This window comes from Capsicum annuum, chromosome 8 (assembly GCF_002878395.1).
Source record: "Capsicum annuum cultivar UCD-10X-F1 chromosome 8, UCD10Xv1.1, whole genome shotgun sequence".
NCBI classification, from domain to species: Eukaryota; Viridiplantae; Streptophyta; class Magnoliopsida; order Solanales; family Solanaceae; genus Capsicum; species Capsicum annuum.
In genome coordinates, this window is record NC_061118.1 from 26582515 (window position 1) to 26598794 (window position 16280).

General features: G+C 29.7%; 1 long non-coding RNA gene across 1 annotated transcript in view; it reads left to right on the forward strand.

Moving 5' to 3' along the window:
• Positions 1-6769: 6769 nt before the first annotated feature.
• LOC124886557 overlaps positions 6770-16280 on the forward strand; it is a 44853-nt gene continuing 35342 nt past the window's right edge. The window contains exon 1 of the long non-coding RNA XR_007043917.1: positions 6770-9019. This is a non-coding gene — a long non-coding RNA (uncharacterized LOC124886557). The remainder of the gene's footprint in view (positions 9020-16280) is intronic.

The window sequence follows — 16280 nt, forward strand, 5'->3', positions numbered from 1 at the left end:
AACATTCAAATTTTCTTTTCAGTATTGCTTTACTAAGACTTGAGAGATTGAGATGTTTTAGATAAGTATTTCGCAATTATTATGATTTTATAATTATATTTCCTTATTTTGAGATTCAGAGTTAGTAGAAAGCAGCCAGGGTTAACTCAGGACTACTTGTAGTTCGGAGCACTGTGTGGCATCCCAGGAACTAGATTTTGGGGCATTACAGAAAATCTCATCGATAGAGAAATAATGCCAGTTTTTGTGATTAACTTAGATAATTATGCCAAAATCTTGAATAGGATAAAAATTCATTTGAATAATACAACACCTATGTTTAATTTCCTGAAAGTATAAAGGAAAAGAATATAATTACCTATACTAATTAAGTTTAAGAAAAAAAAAAGAATGAGGAAGAAGGGTGGGAGAAGAAGATGAGGAGGAAGTATCGGATTGCGGTGGGGGGGATGGTTGAACCTTTGTTTTAAAAAAATTTTGTTTATTAATAATTTTTTGGGATCCTCATTTCCAATTGGCACCTTTTATTCATAAATTAGTAAAAAAATCACTCCTCACGCGCCTCAAGAGAGTGAAAAACACGCGTTGTGTCACGTAGGTAAAAAAGGCCTAATTGGATCAAATTCGGGTGGGTTAGGCGTCTGATAGGTACAGGCCTTAGTTGAGGGGTATAAGTAAATTTTCAAAACAACTTTAGGTGCCTGGCGATGACTTTAAGTGTATATTTATTGGAGCCGTTACAATATTCATGAGCCATGCATCATAAAGCTTCTTTTGAGAAAAGGAAACACTCATGTCGAGTTGTGAAAATGTTCAATTAGTTGTGCAATTTGAACTTCTTTTACTTTTAGTAAGCATATATACTCCTATCTCCCAATTTATAGGCATATTTCCCATTTTATCCATTTTTTTATATTTATAATTTAATTTTAATATTTATCTTATCTCCAATCATGAGAATATGAGATGATTATAATAATATAAATATTTATTGATATTTTCAACTTATGTATTTGAAAAAGTTATTTTTTTTTCTAAAAGAAGAAATTATGACTAGTTAAATACTATAATATAAATTAAGTTCGAGAACAAATTATATTCTTTCAAAAGGTAGAACATCTAACTATCGTCCTTTTCGATAGAGTACAAGAGAAAAAACTCAAGCAAGTTGGGTTATTTGCAAAAAGGCACTTCTCTTATATCATTTCAACAAGCAATAGTGGGGGTGTACGTTATTTAGATTAAATCTAAAAGTCAAATCAAATTGAATTGAATTTTATCGAAAATAACCTCTCTACTTTAGCTGAGGTAGTGGTATGATCTGTGTACATTCTACCCTCTCCAGACCCCATTATGTGGAAATACAAGGGATATGTTGTTGTTGTTGTTGTTTTCATTTCTGATTATTTTTTTCTTTTTTGGGTTTTTGTTTTGATTTTGGATCTAGAAAATAAAAAATCAAGAAACCAAAAAGCCCAAGTGTTTTGTATACATATATTATATTTAGGTCTAGAATTAGAGTGTAAGTTTATCACTTTCATCCCATTTAATTATTTTCTTTTTTATTAAGGTACTACCAGATTAACGTGTTAGCTTATTGCATTTAATTATTGCCGAGTTAATTGTATTGAAACTTTCATTATTATTTAGTTTATATAATTATTGACTTAATCAAATAGTCAAACCGAAAAAAGTCAAATTGAAGAAAGAAAAATTAAACCAAAAAAAAATTATTTTTGATCGAAATGAGTTATATTTTTTAAAAATTAAAAACGAAATAACACAAAACCAAAAGATTGAATGTACACCTCTAAAAACCAATGTGGCAAAGTATTTGTTCTCATATGATGTGTGCGGTACATGACGTCATTTTTGTGTTAGACTAGCTATTGTTTGACACATGAAACTCTCTCCCTTATATTTCTCCCTCCGTGCCCCCTATCAAATCCTCTACTTTCTAATCTTTATTGTTATACTAGGTAATAATAGTGCCGTTTTATGGGTTCAATATTGTAATCTTAATATTGTATATGTTTAATTATTTTTTTTAAAAAAAAAAATAATTTGATAGGATTATTAGAATGGTAACAATTTATTAAAATAGCATCACATATAGTGTACTGAAGAAGTATGGAGTGGTTTGATAGGGCTTATGAGAATAGTAGTATCAAATATGATGTATTAAAATAGAATCATACTAAATATGGTATATTAAAATAATATAACAAGTACTATTAATGTGTTTTGTTCAATAAAATCAAGAGACGATTTAGTTCAGTATGCAAATAAAATTTCTAAAAGAATTAGTGTAAATAAAGTTATACTACAAAGCTTTAGTTGTTATACCCTTAATTTTTATTTATTTGTTGTAGTGTATAATTTGGTTTATTCTAGAATGACAAATCTCATTTTTCATGAATACTTAGTTGACATGTTACACTTTTATAATTACCTTTAACAACATGAACATTTTCAATTTGAATTAATTGAATATTTTTTCTCGATTTAATTTGTTTGTTTGATTTTGATTTAACACAAAATTTAATAAAGTAAAAGAAAAGCCTTTAAATTTTATATATCAAATTAAAGTCACGTGAAATGTATCAAAATATATCTTAATCTCGTGAACTTAAACATAACATGAAAAAAAGTTAAAATTAAAGAATTACTAGCAAGAAAGAAAAATATATATTTTTTAAAAATAGTCTAAAAGGAAAGTAAAACAATAAAAAAAATAGTACCTTATAAGTATTCATAATATCTTTTATTATTTTATTACAATAATTATTTTTTGGAGTAATCAAATATGTAAAGTAATAGTAATTAATATATTGTATTCGAATAAACAAAGGAACTAACAACTAACAACATTATTTTTCACCAAAAAAAAAACTAACAACATTACTCCATAAAAACAGAGTAGAAATAAGTACATGCACGCCAACAATTCTAAACGAAAAGAAAAAAAGAAATGAATTGATACAAAATATTTAACAAGAGCACAGTGGAGAGATGTGCGACCACATGAGATGTCACGTCACTTAGGATGAAATTGATATTTAAAAAAGATGCTTGAATATGGTGCCATAGGATTGAGATTAAAGTGCCCATAGAGGCAGAGATAGTGATCACTTAAGCTGAGGTTATACTCCCTGGCAAGAGTATGACATCTCTCCCCAACGTGAGGTAAGGAGGACGATACATTAGACTCCATGTAGCTCGCATGGTTTATGTTGGTTAAGAGAACCTCCCTACTAGTATAAAATAATAAATAACTTTTCAGATAAAGTATTTTTCCTCAAAATTTTAAAGCTTATAGACTACAGATTCTAGAACAAAAATCTTTTAGAGACTAAGTGTTATAACTAACAAGAATTAGATTGCATGTTTTACCATTCATGCTTTATACTTTTAGATTTCAGATATCTTAAGCCCGTGTGAATCATTTATGTTTAGCATGCATTATTTTATAAACTTGGATGATATTGTTTACTTGTTTCATACACCCCCATATACTTAGTACATCCTTAAAGTACTGATCCACATATATGTCTATGTGCTACATTGTCTCATAATGTAGGTTCAGGTGCTCAGTTTCAAAAGCGTGAGTGATTTTCGAGTACCTTATCTACATCCTTGCAGCTGGTGATTTCTCATAGTTCGGGGACTTAGTATTCAGATTTCTAATTTCATTAGTAGATATTTTTTTCCGTTATTCATTCCAGACATTTTGAGTCAGTTGGGGCCTGCACCAGTGGCTCTCTAGATTTAGTTATTAGAGGCTTGTTGGACTAGTAGTTTCAGTTGTAGACTGAGTCAGCATTAAAATTTTCTTTTCAGTATTGCTTTACTAAGACTTGAGAGGTTGAGATGTTTTAGATAAGTATTTCGCAATTATTATGATTTTATAATTATATTTCCTTATTTTGAGATTAGAGTTAATAGAAGGCAGCCAGGGTTAGCTCAGGACTACTTGTAGTTTGGAGCACCGTGTGGCATCCCAGGAAATAGATTTTGGGGCGTTACAGAAAATTCCATCTATAGAGAAATAACGTTATTTTTTGTGATTAACTTAGATGATTATGCCAAAATCTTGAATAGGATGAAAATTTATTTGAACAATACAACACCTACGTTTAATTTCCTGAAAGTATAAAGGAAAATAATATAATTACGTATACTAATTAAGTTTAAGAAAAAAATAAATGAGGAAGAAGGGTGGGAGAAGAAGATGAAGAGGAGGTATCGGATTGTTGGGGGGAAGGGAATGGTTGAACCTTTGTTTTAAAAAAATTTTGTTTATTAATAATTTTTTGGGATCCTCAGTGCCAATTGGCACCTTTTATTCGTAAATTTGTAAAAAAATCACTCCTCGCGCGCCTCAAGTGAGTGAAAAACATGTTGTGTTCCATGTAGGTAAAAAGGCATAATTGGATCAAATTCGGGTGGGTTAGGGGTCTGATAGGTACAGGCCTTAGTTGAAGGATATAAGTGAATTTTCGAAACAACTTTAGGTGCCTGGCAATGACTTTAAGCCTATATTTATTGGAGCTGCTACAATATTCATGAGCCATGCATCATAAAGCTTCTTTTGAGAAAAGGAAACACTCGTGTAGAGTTGTGAAAATGTACAACTAGTTGTGCAATTTGAACTTCTTTTACTTTCAGTAAGCATATATACTCCTATCTTCCAATTTATAGGCATATTTCCCATTTTAACCATCTTTTTATATTTAGAATTTAATTTAATATTTATCTTATCTCCAATCATGAGAATATGAAATGATTATAATAATATAAATATTTATTGATATTTTCAACTTATGTATTTGAAAAAGTATTTTTTTCTAAAAGAAGAAATTATGACTAGTTAAATCCTATAATATAAATTAAGTTCGAGAACAAATTATATTCTTTCAAAAGGTAGAACATCTAACTATCGTCCTTTTCGATAAATAACAAGAGAAAAAACTCAAGCAAATTGGATTATTTGCAAAAGGGCACATCTCTTATATCATTTCAACAAGCAATAGTGGGGGTGTAGGTTATTCAGATTAAATCTAAAAGTCAAATCAAATTGAATTAAATTTTATCGAAAATAACCTCTCTACTTTACCTGAGGTAGTGATATGATCTGCGTACATTTACCCTCTCCAGACCCCATTATATGGAAATACAAGGAATATGTTGTTGTTGTTGTTTTCATTTCTGATTTTTTTTCTTTTTTGGGTTTTTGTTTTGATTTTGGATATAGAAAATAAAAAATCAAGAAACGAAAAAGTCCAAGTGTTTTGTATACATATATTATATTTAGGTCTAGAATTAGAGTGTAAGTTTATCACTTTCATCCCATTTAATTATTTTCTTTTTTATTAGGGTACTACCGGATTAACGTGTTAGCTTATTGCATTTAATTATTGCCAAGTTAATTGTATTGAAACTTTCATTATTATTTAGTTTATATATTATGTTTGAACCTTCTTTTGATATACTTTTAAGTTTTAAATATTGTGTTTTAAAATTTTGCTCGTGACTTATATTAGGAAATATATTTAAGAGATTCAATATTATTATTTTTCTTTGTATATAATTTTTATTTTTTTCAACACGTAAATATAACTTTGATTATAATTATTGACTTAATCGAGTAGTCGAACCGAAAAAAGTCAAATTGAAGAAAGAAAAATTAAACCAGAAAACCAATGTGGCAAAGTATTTGTTCTCATATGATGTGTGCGGTACACGACGTTATTTTTGTGTGAGACTAGCTATTGTTTGACACATGAAAATCTCTCCCTTATATTTCTCCCTCCGTGCCCCCTGTCAAATCCTCTGTTTTCTAATCTTTCTTGTTATACTAGATAATAATAGTCCCGTTTTATGGATTCAATATTGTAATCTTAATATTGTATGTGTTTAATTATTTTTTTTTGAAAAAATAAATTAATTTGATAGGATTATTAAAATGGTAACAATCATAAATATAGCATCACATATGGTGTTCTGAAGAAGCATGAAGTGGTTTGATAGGGCTTATAAGAATAGTAGTATCAAATATGATGTATTAAAATAGAATCATACTAAATATGGTATATTAAAATAATATAACAAGTAATATTAATGTGTTGTGTTCAATAAAATCAAGAGACGATTTAGTTCAGTATGCAAATAAAATTTCTAAAAGAATTTGTCTATGCAACTACCTCAAACGAAGATAACCAAAGGACATTACAAGAAGAATGTCATGATATAATCAATTATAGTGAGTCAAATAGTGTTTCAGGTAACTTGATTAAATTGATATTAATTGATGAAAAATTAATAAATATTTAGAGTCATAACACATAGGTTATACGTATGTCGGGGGTATATCCACCACAAGAAAATGGTAAAATTGTGATAGAATAGTTGAGACAAAACACTTTTATCATAATTTGTGATAGAATTTTGATGAATTTGTGATGGGTCATTCTTGTATAAATATAAAATTTAAATTTTTTTTCATTTAATAATTAAGAGAGTAACAGATTTGTGACTAATTTGTGATAGATTTTAAATATAATTTTTGTGACGGACATATTTTTGTCATAACATAAAGTTGATAAGAAAAAATAATATCTTTTTATCACAAATCCGTGATTAAATTTGTGACGGATTGAACATTCCTTCACAAAAAATCAAAAAAAAAAACTAATGTAAAGTAAAATATAAAAAAATAACAAATTTTGAAAATATTTTGATGGATTAATTTTCGAAACAAAAGCACAATTTGAGGACATTTTCATTTCCCTCTAAAAAAATTTTCTTCTTTTCATTTTCCCTTTAAATTATTTTACAGCTTTTATTTTTCCCTTAGAAAATAAAGAAAAAACTCTTCACTCTCTACACAGCAAACCTTTCATTATCTGCATAACTAACCTTTGAGAAGAAATAAAAAAATGATGGTGAATCAAGTTTTTCTCAAATAAATCCTACATCTATCTCAAATTTTGTTCTTCTTATTAACATCTTGAGGTAAGTTTTCTCATATTCTATTTTTTACATTTCAAAAAATAATGGTGATTCGATTTTGTTGTTCTTATTTTCATTTTTATCATAGATATGAAATGAAATCTTTCTTTAGCTTTGCACAAATAGTTATTTGAATTATATGTTTTTGATTTGAAGTTTTTTTTCTCATTTTTGATTCCAATGTCATCTTGCTCATAGGTTTGAATTATTTGAACAGTAAATAATTTTTGGGTCTTTTGAAAATTTTGCTCAAATTCGTCTTTGTTTTTAAATGTTGATTTCATTGTCATCTTGCTCACAGATTTGAATTCTTTGAACATTAAATGATTTTTGAGTCTTTTGTAGATTTTGCTCAAATTCGTTCCCATTCTTCTTCAATTAAGAGTTTAAAGTGAATAATTGTTATTTCATTATCCACATAGTTTAAGATTTAAAGGATTGTGAAAAATACTTGTGGTTTCTGATAAATGCTTGATTGGTTGAATTTCTTGGACTTCCTTCGCTATGCCTGAATGTTTATAGGCCTTGGTCTATAGACTTCTTTAATGAATTTTTTAAATTCATATTTTTTGCACCAGAAAATGTCAGGGAAGGAACATAGAATCTTGTAAAACAAGTAAATCCATACTTATTTATGTGAAGAACTAGGAAAAAGATACAAAAACTCATAACCTTAATAGTGGTGTAGTTAGCATTTCACTAAAGGAAGCCGAAATAAGTACACGAAGAAGTAAAAATGATTCAATGTATGGTATATCTATATAAGTTTTTCTTATCAATCTATACAATATAGTTTTTTAATGAATTGACACCCCTTGGATAAAGATGCTCCGCCACTGTTATCTCATGTTTTTTATCAGACACCTATATAAGATTCATATATTTTAACTTCACCATTCACAAGATACATAATCTTCTAGTAGGACATGAAACAGTAAGATACAAAGATATAGTGCCCACCATCCAACTCAAGTTAACACTTGCAAATTGACTGCTTATCAGGGCATAAAGGAATAGGCTTTCTCATGGAACTTTGAGGATATAGTAGTCACCCAGGCCATGTGTATTTCTCTCTTGGTAAAAGTGTTGTCTTATAATAATTGGAGGTGTCTCATGAAAACCCAACGCTGACGTGACACATAAATTTTGGAGGTGTATAGATAATAATTTTATAAGTTGGATTGTTCAATCGAAAACAGTGGAGACGAGTTGAGGTGTCTAGATGTGCACTGTCAATAAAATTGCAATACTTACTTGCCAACTGAGGTCAAGTTTGAATGTTTGTTTATGTATTATGCCAATATATTTTAAATAGAAATACAAGTCCAAGCAAAATCTATTGAGTTGCCGAATCTGTAGGCAAAACTGTAGCATCGCCCCTAATTGCAAGGTTAGAAAGAAACCTTAGTAAGTTCCACTGCAAAAGGACATAATAGAAACTGTAGCTTTCTGGTAGAGAAGTGTTGAATTCAAACACTTTGCAAGGAGCAGGTTGAGGAACATGAGTTGTGTGTTGTACATTTATTAATTTAAGGTTTGAAATCAACTTTATTTTATATATACATATGCATATTTATTTTTACAAGACTTTTGTATGCGGTGATGAATCAATTTTAGATGGGATAGTAGATAAAGGTTTGATGCATGGTTGATTCAACAGCATGGGAACTCATATGGGTTGTCTATATATGTACTGCTTCTTTGAATTTTCTTCTTTTTGCTCAAATCTTTTTTGTCAGTGAGATTTTTTTATATTCTTTGTTGATTATAAAATGGAAAATTTAAGTCATGTTGGATCTTATTGAAAAGAAGTTCAATTTCAATTTTCTTACTATATTATAAGATTATTACAAAAAGAAAATAATATTTGTTACCAAGGAGACAATCATGGACCACTCTTCTGAACCTATCAGCAACCTTCTTCTAAAAACATGCGTACCCATCCACCATGGTCTATCCATCCACCACGGTCCATCCCCGGCAGTACATGAAAGAATAGACTGAGCAGGTAACACACTCACTCACTCTCTCATATAATTTTTAAGGTGTAGATGGAAAATCATATTCGTATGAGTTAGAAATCATTTGGGAGCTCGGATTTATTTTGTAGCTATTTGCATTGATTTAAGTAGACTTTTTGATGTAGTTGTTTGCATAATTATGCAAAAATTTTGTGTATTTTTGGGACAATTGATCTAGCTGCTCATGTAGTTTTAGTGTCCAGCTACACAATAGTTGTCCAGGCTCCAGTTGTTGTTTTACTGCTCATATTTTTTGGAACTTTGGGATCTTGAACATGAGCTAGAGGACTTGCACTAGGCTGTTCGATATGTTCTGGAACTTTGATAGCATAAAAACTCCATTTAAATACTCGTTCTAGTTTGCTCTAGGAATTTTGCACGCGGATGGAGTTTGAATGCTGGAGTTATCATTGCTGATTTAAATACTTTGTGTTGTTCTTTAGTGCAACTTGTTTAGTCAACTATTAGCGGTGACTTTTTATATTATATTTATTTTATTATGATGGCTAATTTTATTTATATATATATATATATATTAAAATTAAAAATTTAAATAAAATTTGTGACAAAATTAATTTATCACAATCTATCCAAAATTTGTTACTAATATAGGTAAGAGAGCCATATTGTGACTAAATTAGTTTGTCACAAATTATTTGTAACGAAATATATTGTCACAATTATTGTAATTAGATTTAAAAATTTGTTACAAAAATGATTCTGTCACTATTTTATAACGGAATATTTGATCAAAAATCTGTTACAAATTTGTGATGAAATTTAAGCCAAATATAATGATTTATATTGTGACAGACAATCAATATCAGTTCTATCACAATAATATTGTGACGGAATTTAAGTCCGTCACAGTGAATTTATGACCCAAGGTTCTGAGATGCCCATTTTTTCATCACAAATTCATCATAATCAATGATTTGTGATTGATTTGTGACTAAAATGTGTGTCACAATTTTGTCATTTTCTTGTAGTGAACGAAAATAAATTATGTACTTCATCTTTGAGGTAGTGATACGGAATGCGTACACTTACCCTCTAGCCCTCACTTTGTGAATATACTAAGTATATTGTTGTTGTTGTTGTATAATCTTATTTACCTAATATAATTTACCAATAAAATTACATAAATTAATGTGTGTGTATATCTGTCTCTCTCTCTCTATATATAATGTAGAATCTGAAATTTTAAAAAGATAAATTCGAAAGACAATATATTAATAGTTAGAAATTACTCATAAAAATTGAGTATAAAAATTACATATTAAAAGAGTTTATGTCAAATATATTATTAGTGTAAATAAAGTTACACTATCAAGATGATATTTTTGATTTGGCTCAATTTTGATTACCTTATTACAATTATTATTTTTTTACAATAATTATCAATATTACCTTGTAAATAGATATATTACCTTATAAGTAATAGTAATTAATATATTGTATTTGAATAAACAAAGGAACTAACAACTAACAACATTACTTTTCACCAAGAAAAAACTAACAACATTACTCCATAAAAACAGAGTAGAAATAAGTATATGCACGCCTGCAATTCTAAAAGAAAAGAAAAAAGAAATGAATTGATACAAAATATTTAACAAGAGCATAGTGGAGAGATGTGCGTCCACATGAGATGTCACGCCACTTAGGATGAAATGGGTATTTAAAAAAGATTCTTGAATATTTTGTCATTACAAATTTGTAACCAAGCGTTGAAGCTTAAAGAATAAGTATATAAAATAAATAATATATATATATATATGTGTGTGTTATATAAAATTCTAATTTTGCTTTCACTCTAACTTATCTTTATACAAACAAAACAAAAAAAGTTTTGAATCAATGAATTTTTTCAATCACATTTAACAATTCATAAACCCAAGAATCTTGAACCAAGCACATAAATTTAAGTCAACTAATATTAATCGATTAACAAATGCCAATGTGATGAATAGACTAATTTAGAAAACTAGAAGAAGAAAGATAATTGAATTGTGAAATTGCTTTGACATGTTCATGAGTTCATCTTAGTCTAAGAACATGCTTTTAATGATAGGCTTTTTGACGGATCCTTCTAACAATAATTTGTCGAAGCACAATTACACAGGGCTCCAATTAATGAAAATTCAATTAATTGTAAAATTAAATCAAATAAAGAGAAAAAGATGACATTTTTTATTTGGCTCAATTTTGATTATAATTTCTAAAAACAAATATAATTTGATCTGCTTTTGATTTTCAATTTTAAAATCCGACATAATTTGATTTGGTTTTAAACAAAAAATAACTGAAAAAGCGGAAATATGCTATATAAATACATGTTTTGTAATTTTTATTTTTGATAATATCAACAATCTATTTCATGTTTAAAATAATTTGTAGTTCTTTAATTAATTATTATTGCCTAATTCAAATATCATCAAGATATCAACCTTGATACATCACATCCAATTCCTTAATATTATTACTCCAAAAAAAATAGTTTAAAGAAAATTTATTATATTTCTAAAAATGACTAAATGTTTGAACAATGCACACGGATTTGTCTATGAAATCTACACACACAACCCACACCCCACTCCATATATATATATATATATTATGTTGGAATATAATCAACTTAATAACTGCATGGAGTTATATTATCATATAATATTTTATAAAAAATTAAAAAAATAAATTAATTAAAACCTGATAAAATCGACAAAAAAATTAATTAATAAATTTCATTTGATTTCAATATTTTAAAATGTTATTTAATTAATTTATTTTTCTTTAGTAAAATGTTGACCTAAATCAAACCTCAAAAAACCCTATCTCTAACATAGTGGGTGACCTCCAAACCATGGACGATGAAAATACTATTTTTGATTTCCTTGGGATTGCAATGGTTGTATAATTTAGCCTAATCATTATATTATTTTTTTTGTTTTCTAGATTTTTGCTCTTCTACTTTATCCCCCCCCCCTTTCAAAAGAAAATGATCAAATTAAAGTAAAGTTGAAAAATTAGAGAAAGAATGAAATAGGGAAGAGAAAGTGAGGAGATAAAATCAGAATGCGAAGGAAACAATGATGGTCAGTATAAGTTAAAGAAAAAGTGACAGTAAATAATGGAGTCCACAACTCCATATGTCAAATAATAGCCTGCCTCACTCAAGTATAATATGATATTTTAAAACTATAATGTGGTATGCCTCATACACCATAAAATTTTTCTCAAACATTAACTAGATAGCTAGATTACGTGTGGATTTCATTCATGCACTATATATTTTGATTTCGAAATGAATGTCATTTTCTGACATTGTGCAATAGTGAGATATAAGACACTTTATTTTACTTTCTTCAAATAGAGAGTTAGCATGTGGGTAGAAACAAAATAAAAAATGTTAAGAAATTAAGAAGTCTAAAATGCTCTCTACCCTACTCATTCAATACCTAAAACATCACCTTTAAACTCAGAGCATGACCATTACGGCCACTGGTCCACCACCCCCGTTGGTTGGCTAGGCCATTACCATAACTTTCCCCTCTCAATTTCATATGCTTTCATCCTTATAATGATTTTACTACTCCTAACTCTAGCCTTAACCAAAGCCCTAACCTACCAAAAAAACATCCTTTAATCAGTACTCAAATCTCACAACCCATTACATTACTATTAGCCCTTGTGGCAATAATTGTAAAACTCAAAATTATGCTCTAAAGATCCAAGAAACAATTCCTTACCATCAGAATAACAATATCCAACCTATCAAAATCAAATCTGTAACAATGCTTAATAGAAAACCTATGATGAAATAGATAGAGACAGAAACAGATAGAATAAATATGATTGAAAATTTAAAAGTTTTTGGCGTTGGGAAATTCTCTCATGGTTGGTCCATGTTGAATGAAACATGAAAAAATATCCTTGAACAGTATGACTTGAAGGTTAAATATACCATTGATTTTTTTTATAATACTTATTTTGATTAGATATGCTATTAAGGAAGACTTTACTAACATCATGTTCTGGAGTTCATACAATTTGAAGGCCAAAGATGGTCATTCTTATTTGATGCTACCTCTTATATATGATGCAAACTTTAGAATCAATAAAGAAATAACACAAGCTTTGGATTGAATCTCTTTTACAAATTTTCTTCTCACGTTTTATGTGAAGGTGCTTTGTTCACACTTGCATCAGAAAAACTCTATAACTAGATATGGTAATAATGAATAAGACTAGACTAGTTGTGTGAGAGTGAAGGTTCAGATTGATTTGCTCTTTGCTTTCTTAAAATATGTGAATATGGAGATAGAAAATAAGAGAACTGGAGCCATTGAAAATAAAAAGGTGAGGATTCATATGATTATCCACCAAAGTACTACATTCATTAGAAATTACATTCAGAATTAGCATCAACTATAGGGAAAGAGTGAGGAGGAGGAGGAGCAAAAGAGGGTGGAGAAGGCTAAAGGACCATATTCACAACATTCTAGAGTATATATTCTTCAAATACCACCCAACAAGGATTTTGTCAAATGGTAAGGTTGTGGGGAAACTCCGATAACTAAAAGACTATTACAAATAACAAAGGTGACAAAAATACAATGAAGAGCAACGGTCATGCGTATGATTGGGAATTTGATATCAGAATAAATTTGATGCATTAACACAACATGAAGATATATAATACATATAGTTAAGGCTTATAATAAAGGTGCTCAGACTAGTACAAGCTCTAATGCAAATATTAATGACATAAAGAGAGGGACTCCATACAAGACCAAAGACTCTAAGGATGCTATAAAAATGAACAAATGCTATTAAAAAGGCAAATACTGGGTGAAGGACACACCTAACAAAGATCATGGATAACAACAGATAGCACTTAATAGTGCCTCAAAAAATGAGGAGACAAGATACAAGAAGAAACGTAGATAAAAGAAGATAAAATTGAGACCACACATAAGGAACAATTGAGTATTTCTATCAATCAAGAAAAGATAGAAAACTCATGGTATAATAGAAAAGGAATAGGTAAAATTGACAAAGAAATAATAGCGAGAGGGCTCCTCCTAGATAACAACAGAAGGGCAAGAACACTACATGAAGTCTGGTTCTTCCTAAATCATAAAAGAAGGAATTGGGTGAGCTTGCTAAACCGCAAAAGAGGAAAACTTTTGAACCACAAATGGGGGACCTAAATAACATAATTATGGTAGCAGATATTCAAGTTTGGGAGGACACAAAACATAATACAGAAATAGGGATACTATAGTTATCCCACTACCCATTGATGAGACTGACTCAAGTATGCTTATTTACATTTATTCACTATCATATGTAGAAATATCTGTAGAAAAAATGACACAGAAATTGCCATTAGTAACTACCTATTTTCAAAAAACAAAAAAGATACCCCCATTTAGGGGTGGACATTTGGTTCTTTGATTTAGTTTATTCAAACCTTAATTTGGTTCTTTGATTTTTGATTTGATTTGATTTAATTTTTCAAGTTCAATTTTGATTTGATTCATTTTTCTAATTTCATTTTTGATGCCTTTTTCTCCATGAACTAATTCATTCTTTTGCTTATTGCTATGTTTAATTTGACACCTTAATTAGAAATATCCATCTTGTTCTTACCAAATTCTATATTCCTCTTCTTTTTCATGATCTAAAAGCTAAGGTTATGATGAAAACTACCATGGCTCAATCTTGGTAGGTAGGCCAAAAAATATAACACTCCAAGTTCATGGGATCTAGGCCCTCCAAGAGATGAATAATTGAATTATCTAAGTTACTGAAGTGATTCAAAGCTACCAGTGATAACGGCTCTGACACCGACTCATTGTCAAACATAACTAGTCATTAAGAGGACTCGTTACCACAAAAGTAAGGAATCCCAGGTTTTGGTTCCTTGATAATAAGTTCAGGATATGACCAGTTGTGAGACACAATGAGTCATTAGGAAGGACTTGTTGTTACAACATGTCAAGACCTGAGGCTACTCTCTAGTCGCGACAACGGTGCTTACGGTCACAAGTGACCACAAACTAACCCATGAGCTGGTACCTGTTGTGAGCACTGAGTTAATTGATAGATAAATATATATGTGGAAACAACTGATAATGTCATCAGGTTTTAAATACTGAAAATACAAATGCGTTCACAAGTTTGAAACATCTACAAAAGATACTAAAATCTAACTGATGAGTCTAATAAACTAACCGACTGTCTGAATGTCTGAAAAGTCTCTAACTAACTGACTGTAGAGTTCATGGAAAAAATCCCCAACTAACGCCAACTAACTGTAATAAAGAAATACTAAAATAACTGAATAAAAGATAAACTTGTCCTTGGAGAATGAGGACTCACTACTGCTGCAGTTGTAATGCTGAACTTATCTAAGCGTGATTAGGAAATTGAGCGTCTGAACCTATGATATAAGACATCATAGTATAAAAAAAAGTATGTTGTCAATACTTTGAATGTACTGGTATATGAGATGAGGTTAGGTTGTAATGCTAGGGTTAACTGTGCGTGAAGTAATGACTGACTGAATAGCTTGAAATAACTGAGTATGCATGCATGAAATAACTAAGCAAGACATATAAGAGCTTTAAAATATGAGAATGCATGACTAACAATATATTATTTCTGAGATAATCTATAAGCTTAAATACTGAAATTTGATAACTGAATAACTAGTAATCTGTATGCTTAGGTCAAGCAAACCTAAACTGAATTCTCTACTGAATACTAAACTGAGACTGTAGGAGGTATCATCTAATTGACATGCCCTAATCTGAGCTAAGTGGGATCCAACTTGTGCCTCAGTGGGAAGGGTGTCAGTACCATGCCACGGCTACTAGCACTAGCTGCGTCGATCCACTAAATTGGTGTCCCAAAGGACTAAAGAGTAACCCTATACTGGCAGGAAACTCATGAGATATATGTCAACCCTAAGCTGTCAGGAAGACATCTCAAAGCTACACTAGCTACGTAGTTCTGTAACTCAGGGATTGCTACTAAGGTTCAAACCCTAATCTGGCAGGAATGCCCCCATTCTTGGGTTCGCTCAGTGCTAAATCCTACTCACAGCTGAACTGACACTGATTTCTGGACTGAACTGAGCTTAACTGAACAAACAATTGATCATAAATAACTTAACTGAATGACAATGCTCATAGTTTATCTTAAATCATTCTGAAGATACTGAATTTATGTAAACAACTA